At 39.2% G+C, this 17,939-nt stretch overlaps 1 protein-coding gene across 1 annotated transcript in view; it reads left to right on the top strand.

Annotated features, from left to right (window-relative positions):
• Positions 1–17,939, top strand: part of zgc:109889 (uncharacterized protein LOC553542 homolog) — a 49,144-nt gene that overhangs the window by 1,238 nt on the left and 29,967 nt on the right. The window lies entirely within an intron of this gene.

Here is a 17,939-nt window from a genome sequence, read left to right on the forward strand (position 1 = left end):
ATATCCAGAATGAAGAATGGGCCTACAGGTAACCTCTGACTTTTTGTATGTAATGTCTGTAAAAGTATAACGGTAGTAAATCCAAAAAACCCACAGTTATTTCTTATAGTGCTCTGCATTTGCCTCTCTGCTATCAGTATATTTGGCAACATACATTTTAGGCCAAAAGCTTATCTCTAAAAGATCGTAAAACAGTGTCTCAGGCGTCAGGCAGCATATCTATATCCATTTTGTGGAATAACTTTCTGTGAGGAACCTTAGAGGCTCTAACCTTGTCAGATATTTGGTTCATATCACCATCTGTGTGATCATTTTGGGCTTGTTAAGTTCTCAGGAACGGCGCATGTCATATCAGATCACTCTGAATGACTTTGTTTACAGCTTCATGTTTGAATTATGCAGACATTTTGAAAAACAGCAGGCATTGCCTTTTAACCACTAATTGCAGAAATGTATTATGGTCTGTAATTGCTGGTACAGAGCAGTGAACACATTTTATCTTGTCCACACCTTGATTTTGGACTATGACCCTGTAACATTTGACCTCACCTTGTATAGCCAAATAGCTCCAGACATTCTGATGCAACTGAATTATTATTGTGTTTCTTTCAGGCCATCTCACCAGTTTAAATAGACAAAAAAAGAGCTACAGCAGAAATATGTTACGTTTGACTAGGGCTTATATTCATAAAGCTTCTCAGTGTAGGAGTGATGGTCTCTGAGATCAGCGCTGTTATTCTGAGAAGCTTTATGAATATGCGCCCAGGCCTCACATTATCAGATAGCTAACTCTAGACGTTCTGATGTTGCTGTGCCAATGTTCAGAGGTTTCTTTTTCCACAGAGCTGTTCTAGGCCGACTCCACTGAATAAAAGGGGGAAAAGAGTTACAGCAGTCATTTTATGACAGGCAGAGGTAGAGCCTGCAGTGAGTTGTTTGCTCCAGGAACGCTGCTGAATGTAGGCTCGTTCTTGGCTTCTGTGCTCTGAGCGAACCTTCTTAATGAGAATTCCAGAACCTGAGAGAGTTCCATGTTTTAGAACTGGGACATGCTTTTCTTTCTGAGCCATGTTCACTGGTTCAGCTATGTTTGACACATGTAAACATAGAAGCCTTCCTCCTCCAGCCCACGAGAAAGAAAGCACACTGGGGTCACTAAGCAGGTCGTGAGTTTCCTCTCCTCTGTAATAAGTTAGCTTACGTTTTCCAACAGTGAGCCCATGTGGATTTGGCTACCTCTGCCACCGTTTTGTTTGTATGTACCCATAAGTGCAGCAGCCATTGGTCATTCTCTGCTCCTTTCTGTGCGTGCGGGGAAAGCTTTGTATTTTAGCTTTAAGGTCTTTTGTGAGCCACCCAAAAAGCAAAATGCAAGCGTGGCGGCTCTTTTGAAAGCAGCAAAATTGGGACGATCGAGCGACACGGTACATCAGCAGCAGAGTACGTAACAGGGGTACCCCATCACTGTACTTCACATGGCACACTCTGACAGACACACAAACACAGTCTCACTAGGGATGTGCACACGTAGTCAAGTATTTGGTTAACTGTTCCAACTGTTCCATTATTCAGAAAACTGAAGTCTCGATATGTGTGTTTGCTATGTTACATTGTGTGTTCACAAAATTACATCAGGCCGAAAAACACTGAAAAGATACAGTACAGTGCCAAAGTCAGAGACCGCCCTTCATTTACTTAATTTCCAGTTAAAACAACCATTAAGCACAAGTTATTCAATTTTCAGGGATTGTTTCAGACATTGATAGACTTGACATAGTCCACTTGCATAAGGAAGGGGAAGGTCAACTTAGAAGTAAGTGGAGTTTCCAAAACTGGAGCTCAACAAATTAAATAATTACTTAAAATATACAGAGAAAATGGGACTCCTGTTTCTGTTAATCCTTCCACTGTGAGAAAACAACTTGGGAGACAAAATGGGTCTGAAAGTATGTGTAGCTGTTAAGAAGCTGTTACTAAGAAGAGGAATTAGGTAAAACAGAAGAAAAATTGCAAATGACACAAAGAAGCTGCTGGTGTTGTCAGAACATTGGACTCTGCACCCCAGAGTCCAGACTTCAACATCAGTAGCCTAAATGTTTGGGATTACTTGCATTGTGAGAAGCAGAAAATGTAGCAAACTTTTAAGACTGAACTTCAGAGGTGTACAGAGGTTTCCCTACAGATTTCTATGAAAAACTGAGCGCAAGTCAAGCTGTAATAAGGAAAAGCATGGACCCACTAAATATTGATAATATTGTGTTATATTCAGTTGTTGAAGCTTCTGTGTAATTTTCTGTTAAATATATGTTTTCTGCTTTTTTTCTGATGCTGAGAATGTATAACTTGTACTTATTGGCCGTTTCGGCTGGAAATTAAATGAATGAAAAGTGATCTCCAAGCCGACATTAGCATGGTGGCAGATCTGTTGCTGTTGCCTAGTTTCAGTCAGGTACAAGTCCGACTTGGTAATATAATATTTTAAACTTCAAGCTTAACTTTATGTATGAAACCGTATGCTGCAGTCCCTCGTCTGTTTTGAATAGAGTTTCTGCTAGTGTTCTGTTAAGGCTTGTCCAACCTCACAACGGTTGCTATGAAATAACACATTTAGGAATGGAGCATGGATAGGTCGGTTCATCCCAATGTTAGGAATGTACCATTAGTACACTCGGACACACACAGCCCTGGCCCCACGTTTTGCCCCGAGGCTGGCATGCTGAGTCAGCAGTATTGGGCAGCAGCACATGATCGATGTCCTGTTGCTGGGGCAGTGAGTGCTGTCACATGATAGCCATCACACAGGTGACTACATGGTGATCATTGATGATGTCGATCGATTGACTGTTGTCTGGTGTCATAAATCTCAGCTTAGAGTGCATTAGAATTCCATTTCTGTCTGAGTGGTGAAGAAGAGGTCTGATGAAATCTGTCTGATTTATTCTGTTTGTATACCGATTTTTATTTTTTTATTTTTTATTCATTTAGTTATAAGAGAGTGTAAAAAGGACAAATGAAACAAAATGTTTAAAATGTGAGATTTTATAAAAATCTCCCTCAGCCTCCAAATTCCACTCCTTTCTGTGTTTAGGTCTGAAATTCGTTGTGTCCCAATTCTATGATTCCGTCTATGTTCTGTGTGTCACAGAACTCATGGGGGTCTAGTTCAGTTGGAATGGTGACTCGTGTCCTGTTGCTTCAGCCACCAATAAGAGATGGTGGGGGAATTATCACATTGTTGGGATAATGAACTGCAGCAGCAATGTGTAAAGCCATTCAAAGAATGCTGGCTAGATTCTGCTCTATACCGAGCCATGTGATCTCTGCATACCCATGGAACTTTCACACCATTGACATAGTTGCTTTGAAAAGTGGTCACATGTTTGAGTTGCTGGGGGGCTGTGGATGCTGGGAACCAGACGGACTGGCTGATACAGGCTTGACCGAAGACCACACCTGTACTGCTCTTAAATAAGTGTTCCAACTAATATGAGCTACACTTTTTGTGCTTTCGTTTACATCACTGAGCACTGTTTACTGCTGCCCCTGTTTACTGCTGCTACTGTTTGGAAATAACACCTTAAAGAAATGAAGTGTTTTGTTCCGAAATGTGTTATAGCCCACTTTCAGGAGTTTTTTTTTCCTCAATGTGCATTGTTGTAATTGGACTTTACATATCCAAGAAATATCAGTCCTATATTATGATTATTACCACCTTTATTAGAGGGAAATTTTCTTTTCTTTCCAAAAAAGTATCTCCAAAGTGGTAACTTTACAGGAGAGGGCAAAAACCATCTTCATTTTTAATGCAAGTTAATATAAAGATATTTTATTCTGAGCAATTTTGGAGCATTTCTGTTATGAATTTTTCACACAATATAAGGGGTAACAGCTCTGCTCCAGTGATGTTAAAACAATGGAGACATCACAGATTCCATGTACTTAGAAATGAGCAAAACAACTATTTCATAGTAAACATGCTTAAAATAGATGCAGCAACCTGCTTAATTCCATGAATAAACATTGGAAATAAGTGACTTTTTAATTAACAAATTATACAGATTTACTGGCTAATTTAAAAATATCTTTGACAAAAATAAGGGTTTTGCATAAGCGTTAAGCTTCGGCTTTTGTAACAAGTATGTTTTAAGTGAATGAGGTTCTGGTTTTTTTTTCCCCACACAGGTCACAGGCAAATATGTTTGGTAATTGACTGTATACCACAGATACACGCAGATATTAGGTTCAATTGCTGGAGTATGCCTTTAACCCCTCAAGCTGCAGCCATTTTATCAAATCTTTTTGTCTTTTTGTTAAGATTTACAATTCAGTAACTGTTATGAATTATTAAATCAGATTATTTATTTTTTATTTTTTACAATGCAGTCAAAAGATGAAGACTTTGCATCAAATCTTTAAGATCTTTTCTGTTTTGGGCTGTTTATGCTGATAATGTCCTACAGATAAACCTACAAATCTGATCTGGTAATAAAAAAAGCAAATCTTATTTGAGCATCTTCATCTTCATTCAAAGTACAGTCAAAGCATTGTTTGGTGTTATTGGAGTGTATCTGTGCAGAACTGATGTCAGGACAAGAGACAATGCATCTGTCCCTCACTGCTCTTCACCTCCTTTCAGTGTACCCCTCTGCGTCCTCTGTCATGTCCTCTTTTCTCTGCCTGCTCCACACTTATCACATCCTTCTTCCCTCCTGCTGTCTGTCCTGCCCTTGCTCTTGTGAAATACTCCTTGATGATGAAAGATTGCTTGAGGAACCAAAGCAATTTGAGGATTTTTTTTACTCTAGCGTTCTCCATGTCCTATCAGTGTTCTCTCTTTACATGTGTTTTCTCCCACTCCAGATTATAACTAGCCTCAGAACGATGTGCTCAGTTAACTCTTATTCACTCACATCGAACACTCTTTTAGCCTGATCTGGGGCCAGCTTTACCAAATTCACTGAATTTACTGCACATTCTGTGCCCTGTCAGATCATGTTTGATCCCAGCCTGATTAGTCCTAATCAATAGACTGAAAATTGTGAACAACAGCTTGGTGACATCACTGAAAACTCCATTGCTTCCCAACCCTGGTACTGGAGCACATCTTATACTGCACATTTAGTTTTTTTTTGTTTTGTTTTTTTTTCCCTGCTCTAACACACCTATGGCTGGGCGTACACTACACAACTTTTAAAATCTTAACAGATTTCTAAAACGCAGAGCTTCACAAACTGAACGTCAGTTTGTCACAGAATTTCCTGTCTTTTTATCGTGAGGGCGCTGGCACTAGACGACGAGGCAGAGAGAGTATAGCGCACATAACAAGGTTGGCCTATGAATAAGAACTGCAAATCCCAGATTGCCCAGGTCACATGACACAAAAAAGCTAAAAGTACTGTTTGTGCTTTGATGCGTACTGAAAGCGCAAACTGGGGATTAAAATGGGGTTGAGAATCTTTGATATCACAGTGAGAGCTGGAGAAATATTTCACTGCAAACTGGCAGCTGACTTGAAATTGTAGAGAGAGTGTCTTGACGTCTAGATCCACACATTATAACATGATACCAGCTCTTATTTCCCTGTGTGTTACACCCAGCTCCTCTGTCTCTGTGCTCCACTGTTCAGGCAATGTGTATGTGTGTCTCTTTACCTTTTCCTCTGCTTTTCTAACTCTCTGATTGGCCGTTGTTTGAATCACTCACAGAGAGCATCCCTGACCGTCTCGCACTACAGGACTTGTGAACTTTTGAGTTGTAAATATCAAACATTTTTGATAATATCGGAGGGTCTCCGATCACTTCAGAGCTCGATCAGAGGCCTAATGATTTACTTGTTTCTGCTTTCACATTACCAGATCCTCTGCACCGCCACTCGCTTCCGATCGAGCTCCCGACGTGGAAAAACAGCTTTGGATTGTGAAAATTTGTCGCAAGGGACAACCGAGGGTTAAAATCGGCCAAAAAATCGTGTACTGTAGGCCCAGCCCAACATCGGTTGATGTTACAATTCGGAACGATTCCCTGAGCAAACAAATGTAATGTTTGCGGACACGTAGAAAGGGTATACAAAGAGAAATCAAAACTAGGTGAACGACACATTTTCAGAGGATTTAAGTGAATTATCTACTATTATCGTCATGCCTTCTTCGATAAAGTGTTATTTCTGCTTTCGAGACTTAAACCTCTGATTGGCTGTGCACATGTCTGTGTGCATGCATTTTAACAGTCTGTTCTGTGCACAGTGTCTGAGCTTTTGGGATTGAGAGTCTCAGGATTGAAAAACATTAGTGAAGTTGCAGCATTACATCTTTAAAAGCTGTTTTTAGGAGTTTTAGTAGTTTCTAAGCGAGATATTCTTGTGAGTTTGCAGACACATTTGTTTATTTTGAAAAATCACCAGCCTTACAAGTTAAACCAGTGGTCTGTAGTTGGTTATTCTGCATGTCAGTAAAACGGAACGTTCCTGTCGAAGTTGGCAGTTCTTGGCCATGTTAAGTGACAACACACCAGACTCTCTGACAACAGGCATTTGTCTGCCTTCTGAGACTAGAACTGTCCAGACAGTCAGGAATGGTTCAGTGAAAAATCAAAGTCACAGTTTCTCCTTTACCCCAAACATAGTTAACCAGCTAGTACATGTTTGATTCTGAAGGTTGCTTGCTGCTAATATAGCTAAAAATAAACAGACATTTATATCACCCAGAAAATTTCCCTGTTAATATAAAAGGTCTATTTTGTTAGCGTTTGGGTACCAAACGTGTTTTGGCTAATCATCTGTATTTGGGGTAACATGAAAAATGTGTGAGTTACATTTTTGCTGAACTCTTCCTATAAGAGGTATGATAAGGAATAAGGAATCACTTTTGGCTGAAGTTATTCTGCTAAATCAAGAAATCTTCGTTTGTGAACCACAGCTGCTTTGAATGACTATAAGCAAAACTAACCTGCTCTGAGATCAGAATGATTTCTGCCAGGAGTCTTCACTGCAGGCCTGAGCAGAGCTCCGGGGCCTGACCCACTCCGCATTAGCCCCTAACCCAGACAGGAGCGTACGCAGAGGGGAATGGGGACACTGCAGCTCACGTGGGCCTTCGCTTCACTTGTTGCAATTGTGCTGAGGGCACCACATTTAATTGTGTGTGACAGGGTGACAGCAGTGCACGAAAGAGAGGGAGAGCAAGAGTGAGGGGAATTTTGCATTCAGAAACTGCCATGTTCATAAGGTGTTGGGCTGTTGTCTTGCAATTAGCTTGTGTCATCTTAAAGTTTAATCAGAATGCTACTGTAGCTCAAAATGAATGTCAACAAGGTGGTGAATGATGTTGAACAAAGTGTGCTGCTGACTTACATTAGCAGTTGGGTAAACCTACCTAAAAATCACTATTTCAGTGATTAGTCAGTTCCTGACTAACCACCAGGTTTGTCTAATAATGTCACTGGGCTGAATAAATAGTGTACAAAATATTAGATCAATAGGAAACATAGATAAGAGGTTATTTTTTTAAATGGATCACTCAACGGAATTGGTTCAAAGTCAAGAGTTTAACACATATTTTGGACTTTTGACTTTGACTTTAGACAGAAAAAAGATTTTGCTTAGACCCTATACCTTAAATATGTGCATTTTATTAAATTAAATGATTGAACATTCCATTTTGTCACTACCAAAACAGTCATACATCTACAGAATCTTTACTAAATCAATTTCAGTAGCGAGTGTTTCGGTAGTGACAATTTTAGCTACATTTTTTTTAATTAAAACACACGAAAGTTTAAATGTTAGCATTGTTTTCTCAAGTTGAAATGTTTGAGTCAGAGACCTCCCAATAGGAAGTACCCAACAAAAATGTTATAAATACTTATTTATAATTATTATTATTATATATTATGTATAATATGTATAATACATGTAATATTTATTTATACTTGATGCTAATGCCTTAAGTTTAAAAAATAGTTTATAAAATAAGCCTTAAACCAGTTTGGTAGAATGGTCCAAATAAAAATCAACTGAATAAGTGGATAAAAAAGTCCATGTTTATCTACATATGATCTAGATGTGAAACACATGTTTGTGCAAGGTGTAAACAGGCTATTTGTGTCAAGTGTTGTACATCTCTGGGTGTTTGAAAACAGCCAAAACAAGCTGTTCGTCCAGGTTCAATGAGTAAAACGGAGAAGAGGCATCCTTGATATTGATTGGTTAGCTGTGTTGACTTATGGTGCTCTTTCATTGCTCTCAGCAAAAAAAATTAATGGTGTTTCAACTTAGACATGCAGTTTAAAAACATGAAACGAGTTGCGCAGGGTAAAGCAGTTCTTTTCATTTGTGGTGCTCCATAGACAGCAATGAAAAGAACCAAGCTTGAGAGAGGATGAAAATGTGTCATCTGAGCGCCTCCATAGTCATCCAGTCACAGTTGATCTTAATCACCTTAATATTTTTAAAGATCCCTGTCAACAGGGTTTCAGATGTTTCATTGTTGTTTTAATATATATAATATAAGATATGCCATGGAAAACATGTTAACTAGTGTTATATTTAAGAAATGTATAAATAAATGAAATTTAGTAGTAGAAAAATACCACTTCACTTTTCTCAACCAGTCGCTGAATGGTGAATGGAAAAAAGTGCAAAATGGAGAACAAGCTGTCTAATGGTCATTTTAGAGATCTAATGACATTTTGAGGCTAATGTTTGACAACTCCAGCCTTCGTCTTGTGACAGGTAGATCAAGGACTTAGTTAGTTAGCTAGCTGCTCCGGAAACGCAGCTCCCATTATCGTCGTATTTGCGGACACTGTAGGAATTTCTTGCGTGCCTTATTGTGCACCACTCCTGTAGAGTACAATTGTGGAAAGCCTTGATGCTGGGGTGGAATCATCCAATGTATCATTTTATTCCTACAGTTAAGGTTGACTGTTAGCTATCATGCTCTGCATGAATTTAATTGCGTATAGTAGGTCCTGCAGCAGGTGGCTAATGCAAATAGCAAGCAACGTCTAGCTGTGCTACGAACAACAGTGTAAACCTGCGTATAATGCACCATTATCACGTTTAGAAAAGCTTAAATAAGCTGCTTGCTGGGAGTTTTGTCTGGTACTTGGAGCAACAGGAGAGCCGTCACTTTATGGCTCGAGCATGAGTAGCTCTTTACATTGCTAACTCTGATTGGTACTTCAGGAGATCTGACTTCACCTGTGCCAAATTTAGTCTCACCTGACTCAAACAAAAGAAAACTGCAGAAAAACGCATTTTAAAAAATCTCTCAACAGAAAAGACCATCAGCATTTTCTCTCAGTTCTATATAAAAACAACCACAAAAACTACAGATAATAGAAGAAGATCATGAAAATGAGTAGACCGGCTTTAATTGAAATGACATGTCGCTACAAAGGGGATAACAGCAAATCACAGCGTTTCCACTTTGTCATTTCACTGTTTATGAGAAAACCAGTGAGAACTCCCTTTTCTAGATGTTTGCAGATATAAACCATGAGCTTCCTAAAGCCTTTTTCAAGTCTTACTAATCAAAAACAAATCTAATATAGACTTTTATTAGGTTAAACCATATCTAGAATTGTTACACAGCACATTCTCTCAGGCAATGCCATTTTTTCCTGAAGGTTTAAGAAATTCTGAATCATTAGGCCCTGGCTGTTTTACATGGACTGACCCATTTCCTTGAACTGAAATCCTTCTTCACAGCTGGAGAAATGTTGACATAGAAACCTGAGTAGCTTCCCTAAACAGATATTCCAGAACTCGTTTGATCCTTCAGTCAAGTGCTCCAGCACTGAGGACGATCCAAATGCGTGTCCTTCCTGTCCCAACTCCTCTGAATAATGACTGCTGTAAAATATGTTCTGTCTAAACAAATCAAGATTTACTCCTCCGTCACTCAGACCTCCACAAGAAACATGAAGAACCGTACTTGCAGTGAGAGAACTGATCCAAAATTAGAGGCTTTAAAACTAAAAACCACTGAACTTGGCTCAAAAAAAGCTGAATAGTGTAAATGTAATGAATAATCCTTCTCCACAGAAGCTGAGCAGGGAAGAAGCCGTATGGACTTTGCCAAAGACTGACACAGTGTAGGTCTGAACTCCAGGACCTCTGAAGACACTTCATGAAGCTTGTATATGAGAGTGAAACTCTAATGGACTCAGAAAGAAACAGAATTAGTGGGATGGAGAGTCTTTCCTCTATCTAATAACCTTGACCTTGAAAAATCTGATTCTGCACATTCACCCATTTGCAGGCAGGTTGTGGTTGCACAAGTTCTTCATGCCTCTGTGTGTGTGTGTGTGTGTGTGTGTGTGAGATAATGGATCTGTGTTTTTCTGCTTTATGAGGCTGTCTGCTGCACCACATGTTTTATTCACATTGTTTCATAATCTCTCGCCTTTTTCATCTTTCTTCTTTGCTCTCGCTCTTTCTTTCACTCTCTCTCTCTCCCCAGATCTTTCTCGCTTTCACTCTCTCTGTATTTCTCTTTGTCTCTCTTTTTCTCCATCTGTCTTTCACTCTCTTCCTCTCTATCTCTCTCTCCAGATCTGTTTCCCTCTCTCTGTTAAACTCCCTCTCCATCTCTTTTTTCTGTTTTTTCTGTTTCTTTCCATCTTTTTCCATTTCTGCCTTCTCCTTCTCTCCCATCTTTTTCCCCCCTCTCTCTCTCTCTCTCTCTCTATCTATCTATCTATCTATCTATATATCTATATACCTACATATATACATATATATGTGTATATATATATATATATATATATATAAAATATGTATCTGTTATATATACATGATGGTGTCAGTGTCTGTGTTGCTCTGTCTGACCACCCCTGTCCTTCTTTCTCTTCACCCTCTTTCATATTCTAGCTTCATCTATCTCTCAGTGATTTTCCTCCCTTTTTTGATGAAGCAAAAAATTGGAAGACATGAAAGGAAACCATGGCAACACTTTCTCTCTGCCTGTTTAAATGACTCTCTTGTTTTCTGTTCTGCGGATTCGGGGCAGTTCTGCGCGTGTTGGATTAGGGGCCGGAAAAAGCAATCACATTTCCATTCTCGTTTTGGTGGGGGTTGCTCATTTCAGCTGGGCCAGAGGAGCTTCCAGAGAGAGAGCGCAGCCCAGATACACACATCAAAGGGCCTCTGCCAGGCCCGTGGAAAATGGGGATTGGGGGGAGGTGGGGGAGGATTTTGGGAGTGGTGCCATCCAAACACATGCCTGTCCTACTCTCCTGTCCTCCATACACAGCATCAGCCATTTAAAAGCAGCTTCATGAAAGACCACTTAAACATATGACTGCTGGTTCTTTACGACAGCTGGAAGATGGGTAGTGTGAGTAGTGTTTCTAATAGAGGTGGGCAATGTGCTACATTATTGTTAAGGTTGCTGATGCTGGCACTTACGCACAGTATTGTGTTGGCAATGGGAATACTGATACCTATAACCGATACTGACGCGTGTGCACCCTAGTATACGGAATTTAACAACACGACAGCAGCGTGGGTTGACAAGCAACAGTAAAAATGCTCAGGGAAAAATGTGTAACACCAGTATTTCTTGGGAAGACAGTAGTAGAGAATGATTATACCAGTTATAATTCTTCCTAAGGTATTCGTTTTACCAGCACCCCACACACAAGCCAGTTAACATTGTACAGACAGCGTGAAACACTAACGGGAGCAGCTTACCTCAATGGCTGAGTCAGTCCTCTTTTAGTTAACACACATCTCCCGCTGTGTCTGAGTTAATGTTAGTCCAGGTTGTTACTGAGGGAGTGAATATCAGAGAGACATATGAAAGGAACCTCCAGTCTCTTGGGGTAGTGAAAGCCTTTAGTCTTGGTTTAGCGTTTAGAATAGCAGCCCACTAGCTGGGCTAGTGTGTCTGCTAGTCCTGCTGGCAGTGCTCCTCTGACGGTCAGCTGCATCAAACGACAATGTGGCCTCGCAGCCTGTTACTTTAGTCAGTCTGATAATTCTACGGCGCAACCCTTGCTACTATCATCCTGAATGATTGTAGTATCTACTGAACTCTCCCAGATTCTTCAGAGATGTAAGCCCAAGTGAACAAGACGCACATATGAGACAAATGACATTTGAAATTTGATGTGAAATACCATTTAACACCATTTAGCCAAGCCAAAAAAGTTGCTGCGTACACAATAGTATATTATACATTATAATATTATTACTACCTATTGTTCAGTTGTTTTTAACTATTTTGCACCATAAAAAATATTGTTGTTAGTACTTCTAGAACACCAAACAGCTGCATATATCATAAAAAAGCAAAATATTTACACCAATTGACCTGCCTGTCCTAACTGTTGCTAGGTTTGACAAACTTTACCTAAAATTTGTGTGATTTATTATTTTGTGTGCATGTGAAAGTGGGATAAACCTTGTGTAATTTTTGACTTTTTTAATCACAGTAACATTAGTATGGTGGAAAGATTTGTGTTGGTGTTACCAACATGCCTATTTGCTGCTATGTAGTCAGTCTCAGTTAAATTGTTATGTAGCAATTCTAAATAAACGTTGTAGTATTCCAGTTGTAGCTGTTTGTTGTCTGCTTGTTCAGTCTCGCAGTAATTCCTGAGAATTAACACGTTTGTGGGCGGTAAAATGGATAGGCCAGTTATAGAGAGCCTGTACGCTTTAACCAGTGTACAGTAACTGTAGTAACGAGTAGCTGATTTGATATAATCTTAAATCATTATCTTATTTTAATGTGTATATTATTGTTTGATTTTTTTTCTACCCCTGTTCCTGCCTAAATAGTTTGTTTTTGTAAATGTGGAATTAATTTTTTAATGTGTCAGTTATACTATCATTATGTTTAATATATATTGCTCACCTTTAAACACACTGTGAACTCATAAATGATAGGATTTTAGTCTACAGTCTTTTTAGAATTTAGGATCAGTGTGGGTTGACAGTATTTACAGCAGTCTGTTACTTAGTTGGTGGAAACTGTAAACTGTAAAGAATTAATGTTATAACATATATGGTCATAAGTAACCATATCAACCAAGGGGTCAATGTAAATAGTGTTACTTACCCACATGTGTTTTTATTAGGACTGCATGTGGTCTGTAAATGAAAGGTGAACAGATTGGATCTTGGTTCTCAGTGGGAGGTTAAGAGCATTAGAGTCTCACAGTCTTTTAGACAGAGAGAGGGCGATCATTTATATGGATACACACACTTGTACACTCTTTCACATTAAGCACTTAGGTTGAAGCACTATCCACATTTATGACTTTTCCTGCTTTTGAAACTGTAATGAATTGCCAAAAACCATAAACCTGTCATCCCAAAGGAAAAGCTAACAGATGTGCTTTAGCAGGTTTAGCAGAGTAAATTGAAAATACAAATAAACAAATACAGTCAGGTCCATAAGTGTTTGGATAGCGATAATTTGGGTATTTTTGCCTCTGTACACCACTATAGTGGATTTGAAATGAAGCAGTCAGTGTGTGATTTAAGTATAGACATTCAGCTTTAATTCAAGGGGTTTACAAAAATATTGCATAAACATTTTAGGAATTACAGCCATTATTTACGTAGTCCCTCCATTTTTACAGGCTCAAAAGTAATTGAACAAACTAAGATAATTATAAATTCAGTGATAATTTTTAATACTTAGATGCAAATCCTGAAGTCTGGAACCCATGGACATCACCAAAGGCTGAGTTTCCTTCCTTGACCTGCTTTGCTAGGCCATTACTGCCTTCAGTTTCTGCTTGTTTGTGGGTCTTTCTGCTCTCAGTTTAGTTTTCAGTAGTTGAAAAGCATGCTTAACTGGGTTGGGGTCAGGTGACTGGCTCGGCCATTTAAGAACATTACGTTTCTTTGCCTGAAGAAGCTCTTGGTTTGCTTTCACGGTATGTTTTGGGTCATTATCCATCTGTACTGTGAAGTGCTGTCATGTCAGTTTTGCAGCATTTGACTGAATCTGAGCAGAAAGTATAGCGATACACACTTCAGAATTCATCCTGCTACTTCTGTCAGCAGCCACAACAACAATATACACCAGTCACCCAGTTCTATTAGCAGCCCATAACATAACACTGCCTCCACCATGTTTAACAGATGATGTGGCTTGCTTCCATGGTCTTCCATGGTCTTCCAGGCCTTTTGGTGTTGCTGAGCTAGCAAGTGTATTCCTTTTTTAAAGAATGTACTAACTTGTTAATTTGGCCACTCCTAAAGTTTCTGCTATCTCTTTGGTAGGTTTGATTTGTTTTTCTTAGCCTAAGGATGGCCCCTTCACTTGCAGAGTTCCCATTAACAGCTAACAACTGCATATTTAACACTTGGAGTCAACTCCAGACCTTTTATCTACTTAATTCTTAATTTGTCATGAAATAAAAAGGGAACAGGCCACACCTGGCAATGAAACTGCTTACCAGTCAACTGTCCTATTACTTTCGAGCCTGTGATGGAGGGATTGTGTAAAAATGGTTGTAATTCCTAAACAGTTCATGCACTGCTAGATGTATGCATGTAGCTTGATTATGGGTGTGGCACAAGCAGTTTCGATTTCTCATAGCAACAATCTGGTTGGTCAACGCTCATACCATTTGCATAAAATTCGTCCAGCAAGAGAATAGGCTTGAGCCGTTTACATCTAGATTTAATATCAGAAAACTCACGGCCCACAGGTTTAAGACGTAAAGGGCCAAACCACATACCACAGTTAGCTTAGCAAATTAGCAGTTTCTAACAAGAAGCACGCATGATTATTTTCTCTGCTTTAATAGGCATCTCTGAACTCAGAACTTGCAGGAGAGGGCAAAAGCATGTTTTACTTTTAATGTAAGCTAATGCAAAGAGATTTTATTCCAAGCAATTCTAGATAACAGAATGTGAAGGGCAGCAGCTGTACTCGGGTGATGTAGAAAAATGAATTGCAATATCTATTTATTTTTTTGTTTGTTTGTTTGTTTGTGCAGCGACAGTTCATTTTATACACATGCAACGCAAGACTGAGGTAGTTGGACTGAGGAGAATGTTGTGTTAGGTATTCAAGCACTGCTGTGCTTCACTGACAGGTCTCTTATGTACAGAGTGAGTGACTTAACCATTCTGCTACAGATCCATTTACAAACTACACACTTATCCTTAGAATCATTAGTAGTGTGTAAAAATGTGATGATTATTCTCACTCCTGGTGTTGTGTGTAATAAGCGTGAGGCAGTAATGGCTACTGTCACAACAAACCTGCCTCACTATAAGGAGTTTTTTAATGAATTAAATAAAAATAACTATATAAAATGTATATTTTTTAAGAAAGAAAAAAATAACAGATAAAGTTGTTTGGGAATGGTTAATGCTTTAACCTAATAACCTTAAAATGCGCAAACAATCTTATTTTTTTTTAATCTTATTTTGCACTTGTAAAATAAGTAACTACAGAAGCTAGCATTAGATTATTTTTCTTTTGCGTTTTGCATAGGAATGAATGGGGTTTGTGCAGTGTTGTTTTTTTTTATTACAAAGCAAATACAGTAGAGGCTGTATTTTATGCACACCATGTTTAGGAGATGCTGATCTGCTGTGCTAAACATCTGCATTTTGTTCATTGTATGCCATCTGTAACCCTACAGAAGTAAATGTGATATTTCTCTGTAATGCTAATTCAGGTGGTCTAGTCCCAATTTCTGTTTTATAAATGTTGAATTATTGGCATCAAAATTACCACCAGCACATATGTATATGAAAAATATTGGATTTTGGCATCAGTGCATCAATAACAGCAAGCATGTACCACGGTACACTGTGCTCAGCATTATGAATTCTAGCTTCATTATAGAGGCTCCCTCACTAGTGCACTGATCAAACAGAAAAGGGATTTAGCTTAGGGTGTGTGTGTGTGTGTGTGTGTGTGTGTGTGAGTGTGTGAGAGAGAGGGAGAGAAAAGAATGCTGCTTGGTTGTCGCAGTGTATGATTGATTGAAATGTATGGGGTGTTTTGCAGTTTGCACGGTTTCTTTCTGTGTATGTATCTATGTATGTATGTCTGTATGTATGTCTGTATGTCTGTCTGTCCATTTCCACATTCGACTCTCGACCACTGCTCTTGCAGGGTGGGTTTTTCCTTGGTGTCGTTTCCATGGTGATGCTCTTCTTAGTGAGGGCGGCACATTTTCTTTTTCATCCCTGTCTCAGTTCAGTCCAGCTTTGGTGGTGCACACACATACACACCAGTGTATGAATTAACCCTTAAATGCGCGAGTGTTTCACTAGCCAATCACAGATACCTCGAGTCATCAGCAGTCCAGTAAAACTGAACATAAATTGATCTACAGACTGCCCTGATAATATACAACTGCCACAATTTTACTGATAACTCAAAATTGAAGTGTAAAGGCTGTCTTGTTGTTTTATTTGTCTTTTATCTGAAGAAATGGATGAAGTATCTTGCGTGGCACAGTACTGCAACCGTACAGGGATATACTCTCCGATGCTGCAAAGTGGAGCAGCCCATTTACTGACAGTGTCAGCAGTCCTCCATTCCATCATCTCTCTCTCTCTCTCTCTCTCTCTGTCTCTCTCTGTCTCTGTCTCTGTCTCTGTCTCTGTCTCTTTCTCCTTCTCTCTCTCTCTCTCTCTGTCTCTCTCTCTCTCTGTCTCTCTCTCTGTCTCTGTCTCTCTCTCTGTCTCTCTCTCTGTCTCTGTCTCTTTCTCTCTCTCTCTCTCTGTCTCTCTCTCTCTCTCTCTGTCTCTCCTTCTCTCTCTCATTGTAACTGACTGTTTTGCTTTCTTTCTGTCTTGTCTCTCGTTTTCATAGCCCCATTAAGAAATACTCCAGCGTACTGCCAAGTCTCACAGGCAGTCATTTTAGCACATTTTCCTGTAATTAGAAAAGAGCACAGAGATTATAATTATACAAGTTTACCACTTAAGTCACAAATGGAACCTCATTTCCAAAAAAGTTGGGACACTGGGCAAAATATAAATAAAAATGAAATGCAATGATGTGCAAATCATTCAAACCCTACATGTAATTGAAAATAGTACAAACACAACATATCAAATGTTGAAACAGAGAAATCGTATTGTTTTGTGAAAAATATTTGCCCATTTTGAATTTGAGCCAACAACATGTTCCAAAAAAGTTAGGATGAGGGCAACAAAAAGCTGGTAAAGTTGTGTAATGCTAAAAAAACACCTGGTGGTTAATAGGCAACAGGTCAGTAACATGATTGGGTATAAAACAGCATCCCAGAGAGGCTGAGTCTTTCAGAAGTAAAGATGAGGAGAGGTTCACCAATCTGTAAAAGAATGCACAAGCAAATAGTGCAACAGTTCAAGAATAACGTTTCTCAATGTAAAATAGCAGAACTACATCATCATCTACGGTACATAATAACATTAAAAGATTCAGAGAACCTGGAGAAATCTCTGTATGCAAGAGACAAGGCCAAAAAACTGCTGGCCGTGATCTTTGGGCCCTCAGGTGGCACTGCATTATAATCAGACATGATTCTGTAGAGAAAATCACTGCATGGGCTCAGACACACTTCTGAAAACCACTGTCTGTGAAAACAGTTTGTCACTGCAACCACAAATGCAAGTTAAAACGCAAAGAAGAAACCACATATAAACAGGATCCAGAAACGCTGCCACCTTCTCTGGGCCCAAGCACATTTAAAATAGACTGAGGGGAAGTGGAAAAGTGTGCTGTGGTCCGACAAATCAACATTTGAAATTCTTTTTGGAAATCAAAAAAATGTGTCCTCTAGGCTAAAGACCACTCTGCTTGTTATCAGTGCACAGTTCAAAAGCCAGTATTCATGATGGTATAGGGGTGCATTAGTGCACGTGGCATGGGTGACTTGCACATCTGTAAAGGCACCATTAATGCTGTATGATATATACATGTTTTGGCAACATATGCTGCCATACAGACGACGTCTTTTTCAGG

This window comes from Colossoma macropomum, unplaced genomic scaffold, assembly GCF_904425465.1.
Source record: "Colossoma macropomum unplaced genomic scaffold, Colossoma_macropomum, whole genome shotgun sequence".
Lineage (NCBI taxonomy): Eukaryota > Metazoa > Chordata > Actinopteri > Characiformes > Serrasalmidae > Colossoma > Colossoma macropomum.